We start from the raw sequence: 14,800 nt of genomic DNA on the forward strand, positions 1-14,800 counted from the left end.
TCCCAGAGATGTTCGCAAAATCTCTGGGAACCTAAGGAAAGCCCTCCTAATCCAGTGATTTCCGGATCAGCCGATGCTGACTACAACTGCAAAAGCCCAGAGAGAGAGTGGATATAAGCATGTCGTTTGGTGTGAGTTTTAAATCTTTTTTTCTTGTTGGAAAGAGAACACTCTAAATTTGGAAACTTAGTTTAAAATAAGGCTGACTAGTGAGAAAAGCGGCGGGGATAAATGTTGCCGACTGAAAGATTATTTTTCTGTTCCTTTTTTTTATCTTTGGAAGCCGGGCTGGACTCTTTTGTAATTTAAATCGGCCTCTTGTGTTCCTCCTTTTTGTTGTTGATATTTTTAACTTTGAACCTAATGGGGACATTGAATTTTAATCTTAAAGTGCCTTGAAGATCTGTTTGTTTTTTTTTTTTGTTCCCTTTCAGCCTTTTGGTTGTATTTTAACAATTAGTAATTAACAAACGCTAAGGAACAACAGGCTAAGGCAAGCTATAAACTACAAACCACAAGCTAACACTGCCATCTAGTGGACTTGAACTTTGTTATTAAAATCCCCCCTGTAATGCATTTGATTTACGTATTTACGCAGCTGGAATCTTGCTAGACAAAACAGCAGAGCTGAGAGTGACCTTCGAAAGACTTTTATCTTAGGGGGGGGAAAAAGAGTCCGAAAAAATCATTTGTTTTAGCTTGTTGGCATTCTTTCATCTCTCAACACCATTTTCACACCATCTGCTGTGGAGACATCGACATTGATTTTTTCTTTTTTGATCATCCCCATTGATTTTTTGATCTTTTACACTTTTTTTTCTGTTTTGATTATTCCTTTTAACCTTTGGATCATTCTTTTTGACCCCTTGACTATTTACATTTTTTCTGCTTTTTCTTTTTCCCACTTGTAGCTGAAGCACCTCTCCTTCCCTTTTTGGAGGGGGGGGTCTCTTTTATATATATATATAAAAGATATATAAAAGATGCCAATCTCCCCCAGGTAGCAGATGAAACTAGAATAATGTTAGAAAGTAAAATAACAATGATGGAGCTAACAGAGGCACTTAGAAAACAAAACAATGGGAAAGCTCCAGGACCAGATGGACTACCTGTGGAATTCTACAGAACATTTGAAGAAATATTGACCCTCCCACTCCTACAAGTCATGAATGAAGTGATGTCTGAGAGCAAAATACCGAAGTCATGGTCAGAAGCGTATATCACACTACTACCCAAGGAAGAGACAGATTTAACACAAATCAAGAATTATAGACCAATCTCTTTATTAAATTCAGACTACAAGCTATTTGCATCTATACTAGCTGAGAGACTTAAAAAATATTTAAATGGCTTCATCCACTCAGATCAAAATGGCTTTTTACCTAAAAGACAAATTAAAGACAATATGAGAATGATTTTGAATACTTGGAATACTATGAGGCCCATCCTGAAAAACAATTGGCACTGATGTTCCTCGATGCGCAGAAGGCCTTTGACAATGTGAATTGGCAATTTATGTTTTTGCAACTGGAGCAGATGAATTTTGGCAAGAAATTCACTCAAACTATACGAATGATATACCAGAAACAAGCAGCAAAGATAATGGTAAATGGAGAACTAACAGATCCGATTGAAATAAAGAGAGGCACAAGACAAGGCTGCCCACTATCACCACTACTCTTTGTCCTAACACTAGAGGTCTTAAACAGAAAGATCACAGAAGAAGAAGAAATAAGAGGAATGAAAATTAAGAGAGAAGAGTATAAATTGCAAGCGTTTGCAGACGATTTAGTTTTTATTCTTGAAGATCCATTAGAAACAGCATCCAAATTGCTGGAAAGAATAGAGGAATATGGAGAAGTAGCAGGCTTGAAAATAAACAAAGATAAAACAAAGATCATGACGAAGAATATCCCAGCAACACAAAAGGAAGAGTTGTCAGAAATGTTGCAGATTCAAAACACAAGTAAGGTTAAATATTTGGGGATATATTTATCACCTAGATGTAGCACTCTTAAAGAGGATAACTATACCAGATTAAAACGACAAATAGCAATTGATTTGGAGAAATGGGAAAATTTGCATTTATCAATGATGGGAAGAATCTCTACAATTAAAATGAACATTCTACCTAGAATTCTATATCTGTTTCAGACAATTCCAATCAGATTGGGTAAAGATTTTTTTCAAGATTTAAATAAAATAGTTTTGAAATTTATTTGGCAAGGGAAAAAAGCTAGAATAAAACTTAAATTACTACAAGATGTTAGATTGAGAGGAGGATTTGGGTTACCTGATTGGGAGCTATACTATCAGGCAACAAACTTGATGTGGATTAAAGAATGGATATTATTAAAAAAAACTCTAGATTATTGAATGTAGAAGGTCACGACTTGCTGTTGGGATGGCATGCTTTCCTATGGTATAAGGGTACTAAATCACATGGTTACTTTAGAAGACATTATATAAGGGAGGCGTTGTTGTTAAATTGGGAAAAGGTTAAAAGACTACATTATTTAAAAAATCCAATCTGGATATCAACAATTGAAGCATTTTCATATCCGATAATATATAAAAAGGAACAAACAGTTAGATATACAGAATTATTGAATACAGAGGGTGAGCTCAAATCTAGTCAAGAGTTGAAACAAGAAGGGATGGAAATGAACTGGTATTCATATGTACAGATACAATCTAGATAGAATGAAGATAGAAAAACTAAAGGTCTTTATAATAAAATGACTGAGTTAGACAAAATTCTAACAGGTACTGATGAAAAAGTAATTTAAAAAACTATATGGATATTTATTGGAGTTTAAATTGCATGAAGAACAAGTTAAAGAAACTATGATAGCTTGGGGAAATTTTTTTAGGTATGGGATTGATTTAGAGAATTGGCAGAAATTGTGGTCTCAAAATTACAAAATGACAATGTCTACTGCATATAGAGAAAACTTGTATAAGATGTTTTACAGGTGGCACCTACCCCCGACCAGAATCGCAAGAATGTTCAAGAATAAATCAGAAAAATGTTGGAAATGTCACCAGATACCTGGCTCATACTACCACATGTGGTGGACTTGCACTGAAGCTAAAAGATACTGGACTAAAATCCACATGTGGTTGGAGAAAATGACACACAAACAAATAGACTTTAAACCAGAGGTCTTTTTATTGGGGATCATACCAGAAACCTATAACAAAGACTTAAAATATCTGATTGTAAATGTGCTAACAGCAGCCAGAATTGTTTTTGCAAAAAACTGGAAAAACGAAACAATACCAAAACAGGAAGAAGTTATCTGAAAAATAATGGACTGTGCTGAAATGAGTAAATTGACATTTGAAATTAGAGAGCAAGAGGATGAACAATTTTATAAGATATGGGATTTGTTTTATCGGTGGCTAGGGGGAAAAATTTTTTTTGGAAATGAAAAATGATATACTTATGCCTTAATTGAAAAAAGTAAATGATGATATAATTATGCTGTGAAATAATCTAATAATGACACAATGAAGTATTAATATAAGGTCTGGGGATACAATGTATAAGGTTAAGAACTTATTATAATGATATGTCGCTGCTGATAAAGCAATTCTAATAGGGGAACAAATGAAAACTGGTATATATAGGCAGCGATGCTTTGTTGAACAATGAAGGAATAAGATCTCTGTTTGAAGGTATGAAATGCAAGGTTAACAATAAATAGAAGTATACTCTCTGGGGGAAAATAATGCTAATGTTAACTAAATATATATTGTAGAATGAAAATAAGGCCTTTAGTTATATTAGATGAAATATCTGAGACGGTAAATATTATTTGAAGATGCAGAGATTAAAACAACTGTAACCAAATGACATGCTGCATGTGATGATGGTTTTTTTTGTCTTTTTTGTCTTCTCCCCCCCCTTTTTTTTTAAACCCTAGGTTATTGTAGTGTTTATTAAATATACAACAGAGAGATACGGGATGTATAAACGTAGTAGGGATGCACCTGTGATCAAATGACATATTGTATGTGATGGTGGTTTTTTTTTCTTTCCCCTTTTTTCTTTCCTCTCCTTTTCCCATTGTTTTTTTTTCTATTGTTATGTGATGTTGTCTATGTAATAAAAAATAAAATTATATATAAAAAAAAGAAGAAGAAATAAAATGCATAGGGAAAAACTTAAAACATTGAACAAAGAATTAAGAGAGATAGAACTGCTGATTCAGAAAGAGCCAGATAATATTAAATACAGGGAAAAAGGAGAGTTAATTAAACACCAAATAAATCTGATTTCTCAAGAGGAAGTAGCACAAAACATTAAGAGAATGAAGCAGAACTATTTTGAACACGCAAATAAAACTGGGAGATGGCTGGCTCACAAAATAAGAAAAGATGATGCAAAAAGAACTATTAAACAACTGAGGGACGAGGAGGAGAACTTGAAACAGGAAATAGGGGAAAAGAAAAAGATTGTACAGAACTACTATAAGAAACTATATGAACCGGACGAAATTAGTGAACAAGACATCAGAAAATACCTAATAGAACAGAAACTTCCAGTCTTGCCGGAGGAGATGAGAGAGATGCTTGACAAGGAAATTACACAAGAGGAATTGAAAAAGGCCATTCAAAAACAAAAAAAACAATAAAACACCTGGTCCAGATGGGCTTCCGTCGGAAATCTATAAAAAAACTCCAAAATACTGTAGAAGACAAATTATTAGAATTATTTAATGAGGCACTACAAAACGGTAAGGTTCCAAAATCATGGGGGGATGCTTTCATTACTCTAATACCAAAGGAAGAGGTGGATAGTAGTAAAATTCAAAACTATAGACCTATATCCTTGTTAAACGCGGATTACAAATTTTTTATATCAATTTTGGCGGAAAGATTAAAAATATTAAATCAAAACATCCATTCGGACCAAAACGGCTTTCTCCCTAAAAGACACATTCGGAACAATACAAGAATAATAATTAACACCTTGGAATTCTACGAAACAAGATCTGAGAAACAATTAGCATTAATTTTTGTCGATGCGCAGAAAGCATTCGATAACTTAGATTTGAATTTTTTAATCACACAACTAAAAATGATGAAATTCATCGACAAATTTATTAAGATTATAGAAACTATATATTCACAGCAATTAGCAAACATTATAGTTAATGGAGAATTAACAGAGAGGGTATGAATCGGAAAGGGTGTTAGACAAGGGTGTCCGCTCTCCCCATTACTATTTATTATGTCGTTAGAGGTACTCCTAAATCAGATAAGATTAAATCAGGAAATTAGGGGTTTGACCATAAAAAAAGAACAATATAAAACACAGGCCTTCGCTGACGACATGGTCTTTATTGTGGAAGACCCTCTAATCTCAGGACCGAAATTAATGAAGGACATTGAGGACTTTGGGTGTGTGGCCGGATTAAAAATAAATAAGGAAAAAACAAAAATGATTATAAAGAACTTTCCCAAAAAACAGATAGAAGAACTAGAGAAAGCAATGGAATTAAAGGTAACTAAAAAGGTCAAATACTTAGGGATTTGGCTATCTGCGCAATGTTCTTCTATAAAAGAAGATAACTATGATAAACTATTACGAAACATCCAAAAAGATTTTAAAAATTGGTCGAAGCTGCAAATATTGTTGATGGGAAGAATCGCAGTAATCAAGATGAATGTCTTGCCAAAAATACTCTATTTATTTCAAACGGCACCGGTCAAATTAGGAGAAAAATTTTATAACGATTTGGATAAAATGGTACAAAATTTTGTGTGGAATGGCAAAAAGCTTAGAATAAAATATAAGCATCTTCAAGATAAAAGAGCACAAGGTGGAATGGGCCTACCGGAATGGAAATCATATCATCAAGCAGCAACAACAATGTGGGTAAAGGAGTGGGTAATGTTAACCAACAAAAGAATCCTAACGATAGAGGGCCACGACTTGCAATGGGGGTGGCACAATTACTTATGGTGTGAGGGAAATAAAGTCCACAATTATTTTAGAAGACACCATTTAAGAGGGGTACTGATTAAGGATTGGCTGGAAATTAGAAGGAAATTCTATATCCAACTACCCAAATGGATATCCCCGACGGAAGCCCTGATATACCCAAATCTGATAAATTTTGACAAAAATGTTATTTACAAACAGCTGTTAGATGACCAAAATAGACTAAATTCCTGGGAAAATTTGGCTGAAATGGGAATAAATATTGATTGGTGGCCATACTTTCAAATACAAAATAAATACAAATCAGATCTAGCACAATTTGGCTTTCAGGACAAGGACCAGGAATTGGATAAAATCTTAATAGGACCAGACGAGAATATATATCTCGAAAATATATAACTGCTTGCTGATCCGAAAAATGGAAGCAGAATGTCAGCCTCTGCTTTGCTGTTGCTTCGGCTGCCATGAAACGGGGAGGGAGGGCATGGTATTTGGGAGGGGTTACTCATTGTGCTGGAGGAAGGTTCTGGAGTTCACTGGTTGATCGGACTACGCATGCGTGGGAGTTTCCCGCCAGGACTAACGGCACCGACATTCCATCTTCGTGATGCCTTTTGAAGTTATCTCGCACCTGACACTTGGGAGAATTATGATTGGACTGTAACTGTGATGCCAAGGGGTGGGGAATGGGCTATTCTATATATCAATCGCTTTCGCGCCTAAATATTCAGATTTCGCTGCGCTATGCCTTTAATCATTTTTAATTAGTAAAAGTACACTTGATTTCCACACATGGAGTCTCGTGGTCTTTCTTTCCTAATTATTTAATGTAGAGGTGCTGACAGTAAGCGAAATCTCACTAACACCCCACCAGGAGAATACAACCTTCCGTGGGGGATGAAATTGCAAGGAGAAACGGAGAAAATGTCTTTGCACGCAAGCGATGAAGAAATTGAAAAGGAAACTGCTGATCCATCATTACCTGAGAGGATGGCTGAGCTGGAAATAGCGGGCCCTGCGATCCCCCCCGGTTGGTCCTTGTCTGTGGGACAAAAGGAGGACAGTGCAAGCTGGGATGCTGGAGTTACCAGGAGAGGCCGCTTGAAGCGGGGGCTGAACGAAGGCCCCGAGAAAGAGTTCATCCGTAGGACTTGGAACAGAGGTACTCTAGGCAAAGATTCGGGGAGGGTGAAGAGGCCGAGGGGGAATGGGAGCAAGCTAACCCAGAGACAGCTTCACACACACCCCAGCCAGGGGGGCTGCCAGAGAAGGGGGGGCCCCCGAGAAGACGCAGAATGGCAAAAGTCCCTCCCTTAACTGTAAAGTATGACGGAAATCCCAAGAAGCTGGGCCTCTTCATTATGCAGGTTTATAACTTTATGGAAATTTATGGGCCCAATTTAGAATCGGATGACATGAAAGTACGTATGGTGTTACTTGCTTTGGAGGAAGAGGCTGCCGACTGGATGATGGGTCTGCACCAAAGCAATTCCCCCCTCCTGAGGAATTTTGACGCTTTTATGACTGCGTTCAAGAGACGATTTGATGACCCCCTAACGGAGAAACGGGGGAAACTGAAATTTATGACCCTCACACAGGGAGATAGGCCGGTGACTCAGTACATTCAGGAGTTTCAACACCTTTGTACTTATATGAGAGGATGGTCTGCAGAAGCGCTTTTGGATAAATTTGCATTGGGCTTGAATGAGGACATTTATCAACAATGTGTTAATCGCCACCTTCCTAAGCGCGTTACAGCTTGGTATGAAAATGCAGCAGATATTGAGCTTGATTTAATTAGACTCCAACGTGCAAAAGAGGAGAGAGAGAAAGAGAGAGAAAGAGCAGCAAGATCTCCCCCCCCCAACTCAAAAGCCCCCTTCCCGTGGCAGGAGTGAGGGGAAGGGAGGCCCCACAGGCAAAGTCAAGCCATTCACATGCTTTCGTTGCGGGAGGGGAGGCCACCGCGCTCCGAAATGCCGCGCTAAGCTTCCCGCGACCACCCCACCCCCTGCCAAGAGGGAAGGGAGATCAAGCAAGGCCCTGGACAAAAAGAAAAAGGAAGCTGCTTTCGCTGCGGATGCCACCCCCCCCCCGCGTTTCAGACAGGACATGGAGGGAGAAGCTGACGCCACTACCAGCTCCTCTGATGATTCCGATGACGACGCCTCACCTCGCTGGGTGAGTTCAAACAAAGGCCCCATGCTGATCCCAATAGAGTTAAGGGTTCCGCCCGATGGGGTGTCACAACACCTTCCCGCCCTCCTTGACTCAGGCTGTTCCCGCTGTATGATCAACCCTGCTATGGTGGAGAAACTGGGCCTCAAGTTAAAAACTTTGAAAACCCCTATTGTCTTTTGCCAGATAGATGGGTCCATAGCAGGGGGTGGCCCAGCCCATTTCTATACTGAACCTCTAGAGATGAAAATGTGCTCCCACACCGAATTGATCTCTTTTATTGTGGCTCCTGGAATGGACAGGCCCCTCATTTTAGGCCTCCCTTGGCTTCGAAAATGGAACCCTCGCATAATTGGAGGGAGGGATGGTTGCGCATTCGCACAAGCACACCTCCTGAGGGGAAGGGCGTTTCCCCAGAGCCTGTTAGCTGCAGTTCTGCTTTGGCCGCCAGAGAGCAGGAGAGGATTGAAGAAGACGAAAAGATTCCAAAAGTGTATTGGGACCTGAGAGGAGTTTTTAGTGAGGAATCTTCCGATAAACTTCCGCCCCACAGGCCTACTGATTACTCCATCGACATTTTGCCCGGTGTCAAGCTTCCAAAGCCCCAAATATATTCCATGTCCCCTAGGGAGATGGAGGAAATGAGAAAATTCATTGATAAAAATTTAGAACGGGGTTTCATTGAGCCAGCACGCCCAAAAGTAGCTGCCCCTGTATTATTCAGAGAGAAGAAAGATGGCTCCCTGAGGCTGTGTGTTAATTTCAAGAATCTGAATGGGATCTCGGCCCAAAACCTCTACCCGTTGCCATTAATGAAGGACATGTTAGCCCAATTGGGGAAGGGCCGCATTTTCACTAAACTGGACCTCAGAGAAGCGTACTATAGAGTCCGCATAAAGGAGGGGGATGAGTGGAAGACTGCGTTCAACTGCCCCCTCGGCTGCTTCCAGTTCCGGGTGATGCCTTTTGGCCTGCAGGGGGCGCCTGCAGTTTTCATGCAATTAATTAATGAGATCTTGCATGACCACCTTTACAAAGGCATTATCGTATATTTGGACGATATCCTTATGTATACTCAGACTTACGACGAACACGTCGCTTTGGTCTGCACTGTCTTGAAAAAACTCAGGGCCGCTGAACTGTATGCCAAGCTGTCCAAGTGTGAATTTCACCAGGCGAAGATTGACTACCTAGGATATCGTATCTCCCCTGCTGGCATTGAGATGGACCCTGGGAAAGTGAAGGCGGTCACTGAGTGGGAGGCACCTCGGACACGCAGGCAATTGCAAAAGTTTTTGGGTTTTGCTAATTTCTACCGTCAGTTCATTCCTTCTTTCGCCAAAATTGCACTTCCTATCACTAATTTGTTGAAGTCCAAAGGTGGGCCTAAACCTAAGCCTAGCAAACCACTGGATTGGACCATGGAGTGTCAAGCTGCTTTCGAGAAGTTGAAGCGCCTCTTTGCTGCGGAACCGGTTCTGAAGCATCCCGACATGGACAAGCCTTTCGTCGTCCAAGCCGATGCCAGTGACGTCGCTGTTGGGACCGTCTTGCTACAAGCCAACGACCAAGGTAATTTGCAACCTTGCGCTTACACCTCCCGCAAGCTCACAGACACTGAAAGACGTTGGGCCGTTTGGGAAAAGGAAGCATTTGCAGTGCGATGGGCCCTGGCCACATGGCGCCACTTTCTAGAGGGTGCTAAACACCCTTTTGAGGTGTGGACTGACCACAAAAATTTGGAGGCTTTGAGGACCCCACGCCGCCTATCCCCTAAGCAGATGTGCTGGGCCCAACATTTCAACCGTTTCAACTTCACACTCAAGTACATCTCTGGGGGGAAGAATTTCATGGCTGATGCTTTGTCCAGACTCCCTCAATACAACTGCTCTAAACTGAGTATTGTTCAGCCTGTCGTTCCCACATCCAGCCTGGCGGCTCCGGTGGTCACTCGCCAGCAGGCACGCTCGAAAGTGGAGGTGCCTCAAGATTTTCTTTCTGACCTCAGACGCACCCTTCCCCAAGATGACTGGTTCCAGCAGCATCAGGATGAGTGCACGATGAGGGACGATTTACCATGGATCGGAGCCAAGCTTTACGTCCCAGCCTCTCTTCGTCTCGTCGTCCTCCAATGAGCTCACGATTCTAAGTTGGCGGGTCACTTTGGCTTCGTAAAAACATTACACCTGGTGAAGAAACAATTTTGGTGGCCCTCTTTGAAAAAGGACATTGAACTTTATGTTGCCAGTTGTCCGGTCTGTGCAGCCGCTAAATGGCCACCTGGAAAACCACAGGGCCTACTTCAATCTGTGGCCCGCCCTGTCGCCCCTTGGAAGGAAATTTCGATGGACTTCATTGTCGAACTTCCTGAGAGCCAGGGGCACACCGTCATTTGGGTGGTTACGGACTTATTTTCAAAACAAGTTCATTTTGTTCCATGCCACAAGATTCCTTCAGCTAAGGCACTGGCTAAACTCTTCATTTCCCACATTTACCATTTGCATGGGGTGCCTGATCGCATTATTTCCGATAGAGGTGTCCAGTTCACTTCGGCTTTCTGGAAGGAATTTCTTAAACGCATTGGCTCCGCCCAGGGACTAAGCTCCGCCCACCATCATCAGACTAATGGGGCTTGTGAGAAGACTAATTCTGTTTTAGAACAATATTTACGTTGTTTCATCAATTATCAGCAAGATGATTGGGTGGACTTGCTACTGCACGCTGAGGTGGCCTACAATAATTCTGTCCATAGCAGCACTGGTTTCACCCCTTTTCGTGTTGTTTTTGGTCAAGATTTTCTTCCTATTCCTGAGCTGCCTCGTGACCAACCGCAAGTTTCCTCCGTCGCTGAGTGGAGCGAACATCTGAGCCATGTTTGGCCTTTGACTCTTGCTACTTTGGATGCTGCGCATCATGCTCATAAGAAACAAGCTGATAAGAAGCGTGCGCAACCTTATCAGTACAGGGAGGGTGACCTTGTCAACAAAATTCCTTCAAACCACACAAAAGTTGAGGAAATTGGGGCCTAAGTATGTTGGTCCATTTCCCATCATCAAAATCATCAATCCTGTTACCGTTCACTTGCAGCTGCCCAAGCATCTCAACCGTGTTCATCCCATGTTCCACGTTAACCTCATTAAGCCTGTTCGTGTTTCTGCTTTACGTCCGCCTGTCGACCCTCCACCTGCTCCCCTGTTGGTTGACGGTGAACGTCACTTTGAAGTTCGTGAGATACTGGACTCTCGACGGCGGCGTAATCGGGTCCAGTACTTAGTGGCTTGGAAGCATTTTCCTCCCTCTCATACGGAATGGGTTGCCAAATCCCATGTTCGTGCCCCCCGGCTGCTTCGACAGTTTTATTCTGCTTATCCTGACAAGCCTTGATTTTTTTTCTCCCCCCCCCCTTTTTCTCTCTTCTGTGTTTTGTTGTTCGTCTGTTTGTTTGTGTTTTCTCGTTTTCCAAGCCTGACCGCCTTTTCCCGGGGGATGGCTGGATGTCAGCCTCTGCTTTGCTGTTGCTTCGGCTGCCATGAAATGGGGAGGGAGGGCATGGTATTTGGGAGGGGTTACTCATTGTGCTGGAGGAAGGTTCTGGAGTTCACCGGTTGATCGGACTACGCATGCGTGGGAGTTTCCCGCCAGGACTAACGGCACCGACATTCCATCTTCGTGATGCCTTTTGAAGTTATCTCGCACCTGACACTTGGGAGAATTATGATTGGACTGTAACTGTGATGCCAAGGGGTGGGGAATGGGCTATTCTATATATCAATCGCTTTCGCGCCTAAATATTCAGATTTCACTGCGCTATGCCATTAATCATTTTTAATTAGTAAAAGTACACTTGATTTCCACACATGGAGTCTCGTGGTCTTTCTTTCCTAATTATTTAATGGAGAGGTGCTGACACAGAAAGTGTGAAAGAAGTCATGGTAACCTGGGCCCAGAATATCAGCCACACAATTGACCTGGATGACTGGGAAAGGGTATGGGAGTGGAACCTAAAATTAACGAAGTCGACGGCCTATAAAGAAAATATATACAAAATGTTCTACCGCTGGCATCTCCCTCCGACAAGACTGGCAAAAATTTCCTCAAAATGATCGGCCAAATGCTGGAAATGCAAAACAACACTGGGCACATACTACCACATGTGGTGGACATGTCCGGTGGCTAAGACATATTGGAAGCGAACGCTAAGATGTCTGAATGAAATCATGTCAATTCAATTAAGTCTTAAGCTGGAAATGTTTCTATTAGGGATAACAGATCAAAAAATAGGTAAAACCAATCAATACCTTCTCGTCCACATCTTGACGGCGGCAAGGATCGCTTACGCGCAGTGCTGGAAGAGTGAAAATGCTCCCACTAGCACAATGGTGATGAATAAAATCTTAGAATTAGCGGAAATGAACAGATTGACAATGCGGATTAACGATAAAGAAGACACAGACTTTTACAAAGTCTGGGAGAAATTATACAAATGGCTTGATGAGACAGTGAGGATTCAGATATAAAAGGAGATAGCTGACTAACTTAAAATGATCTAAGCAACAACTCAAATAAACAATACACAAAGACAGAGAGACAAATGAGAGTAGAAATGTATTAGAGGTGAGAATTCACCGTCGAGTAATACCATTAGACCACAACGTTGGAAAAACTTGAAAAGCTGATAGGTAATCCGTTATAACTACCTGCATGGAATTAGCAACCTAGTCTCATACTAGGTAAGGCGAGATGAGCTATGGGAGATGAAAATATGTAAAGAGCTTTATCTATTTTTGTATCTTGTATTTTGTAAATCTTGCCTTTTTTATATAACTTTCAAATAAGGGGAAAAAAAGAGAACTAGGTCATCCCCTGAAGAGGAGAATATGTAAACACAACAATGGATAGAGTGGATGGAGGGAGGAGTAGAAGGAAAGATAGGAAGGAGAGGAGAAAGGAGAGGAATAGGAGAAAGGGAGAGGCAGAGGAAGAATGGGAGGGAATGTAAGAGTAGGAAAGAGGGGAGGAATGGGAAGAAGAGGGGAAGGGTAAAGGGGAGGAAGGGGAAGGAGAGAAGGGAAAGAAGAGGAGGAAGGAAGGAAGGAGAGAAGAAAGAGAAGAAAGGGGGTAGGAAGGAGGGAGGGAAGGAGGGAGGGAAGCAAGGAGGGAAGGAAGGAGGGAAGGAAGGAGAGAAGGAGAGAAGAAAGGAGGGAAGGAAGGAGGGAATGTAGGAGAGAAGGAAGGGGGGAAGGAAGGAGGAAAGGAAGGGGGAAAGGAAGGAGAGAAGGAGAAAAGAAAGGAGGGAAGGAAGGAAGGAAGGAGGGAAGGAAGGAGGGAAGGAGGGAAGGGGAAGGAGGGAGGGAAGGAAGGAGGGAAGGAAGGAAGGGGAGTAGGAGAGAAGAAATGAGGGAAGGAAAGAGGGAGGGAGGGAAGAAGAAGTAGGATCGTTGTAAGATAAGATGGATCTATGGGATGTTAAGAAAGCAATCTTCAAGTATATTGTCAACTGTAGGGAAAAATTGTTATAAATACATATTATTAATAACAGTTATGAGATCATATAATTGTGAATGTATATATGAAATTGATGAAATAAAAAAATAAAAAAAATAAAAAACAAATGGATACATATTTAGAATACCTTGTTTAAAATGGTGAAACAATAGTTATAATTAAACAAATGATGTACAATAATAATGTATACAAAGATATTTGATTGACAATAAGTGATTTTTGATAAAGCTCAAGTGATGACTATGGAAAGGACGACATACTGTATGTAGTTGAAGAGGTTTTTCTGTTATATGTTTTGTGTGTTTATGTTTGTTTGAATATATATATATATATATATATATATATATATATGTGTGTGTGTGTGTGTGTGTGTGTGTGTGTGTGTGTGTGTGTGTGTGTGTGTGTGTGTGTGTGTGTGTGTTTATTTGTGCTGATAAATAAATAAAGGGAGACTAGTATAGATCTATTTCAAGCTATTTAGCTCTAATCAGCTAGCCATACCCTTACTGGGATTTGATAAAACAATATCCCACAGCTCCTTAGCCTTCAGGAAAGATTCCAGCTTTGCAGCCCAAATAATATAGTTTTTCTGTCCCAAATGAGGCACAGAGCTTTCCTTAAATTCAACAGCAGCCATTCTGCAATCTTTCTCTGCCTTGTTTCTCTTTTAACACAGGCAGTCTTCACAGCTTAATTGCAATTCAGTCTTTCTGTGCGCTCTGGGCTCCTAACCTGTCAGAGTTTGTTGCAGAAAAATCAAATCCAGAAAGCACACACAGATAACTGATTCAGCTAGATTCATGAACTTCTTTATATACACAATAACAGATAAATACATGTACAATACCAATAGTAGATTCTTTCAATATGGTAGACATTGCAAGAGTTTCATTTCAGAATTCGGAGCAGACAGAGACTTAAGTTACTGTTTCAATTCTTTGCATAGACTCAGAAGGTTGCAGGCTAAACCATGCCCTGGCTGTTTCAGCTGCCATTGGCTGACCTTGTTGCTATGCCTATTCATTGGCTGACCTTGTTATCATGTCTCTCCCAGTAATGAATATACTAACAACATGTGATCCCTGTGACCATCCCAGTGGAGCTAAGGATGCCTTTGTCAGGCACTCAGGGGAAGAGGTTAGCCCTTTTGGACTTGGGGTGCAC

Source organism: Thamnophis sirtalis, unplaced genomic scaffold (genome assembly GCF_051295495.1).
Source record: "Thamnophis sirtalis isolate CommonGarterSnake01/CBP01778 unplaced genomic scaffold, rThaSir2_p1.2 scaffold_8, whole genome shotgun sequence".
Lineage (NCBI taxonomy): Eukaryota > Metazoa > Chordata > Lepidosauria > Squamata > Natricidae > Thamnophis > Thamnophis sirtalis.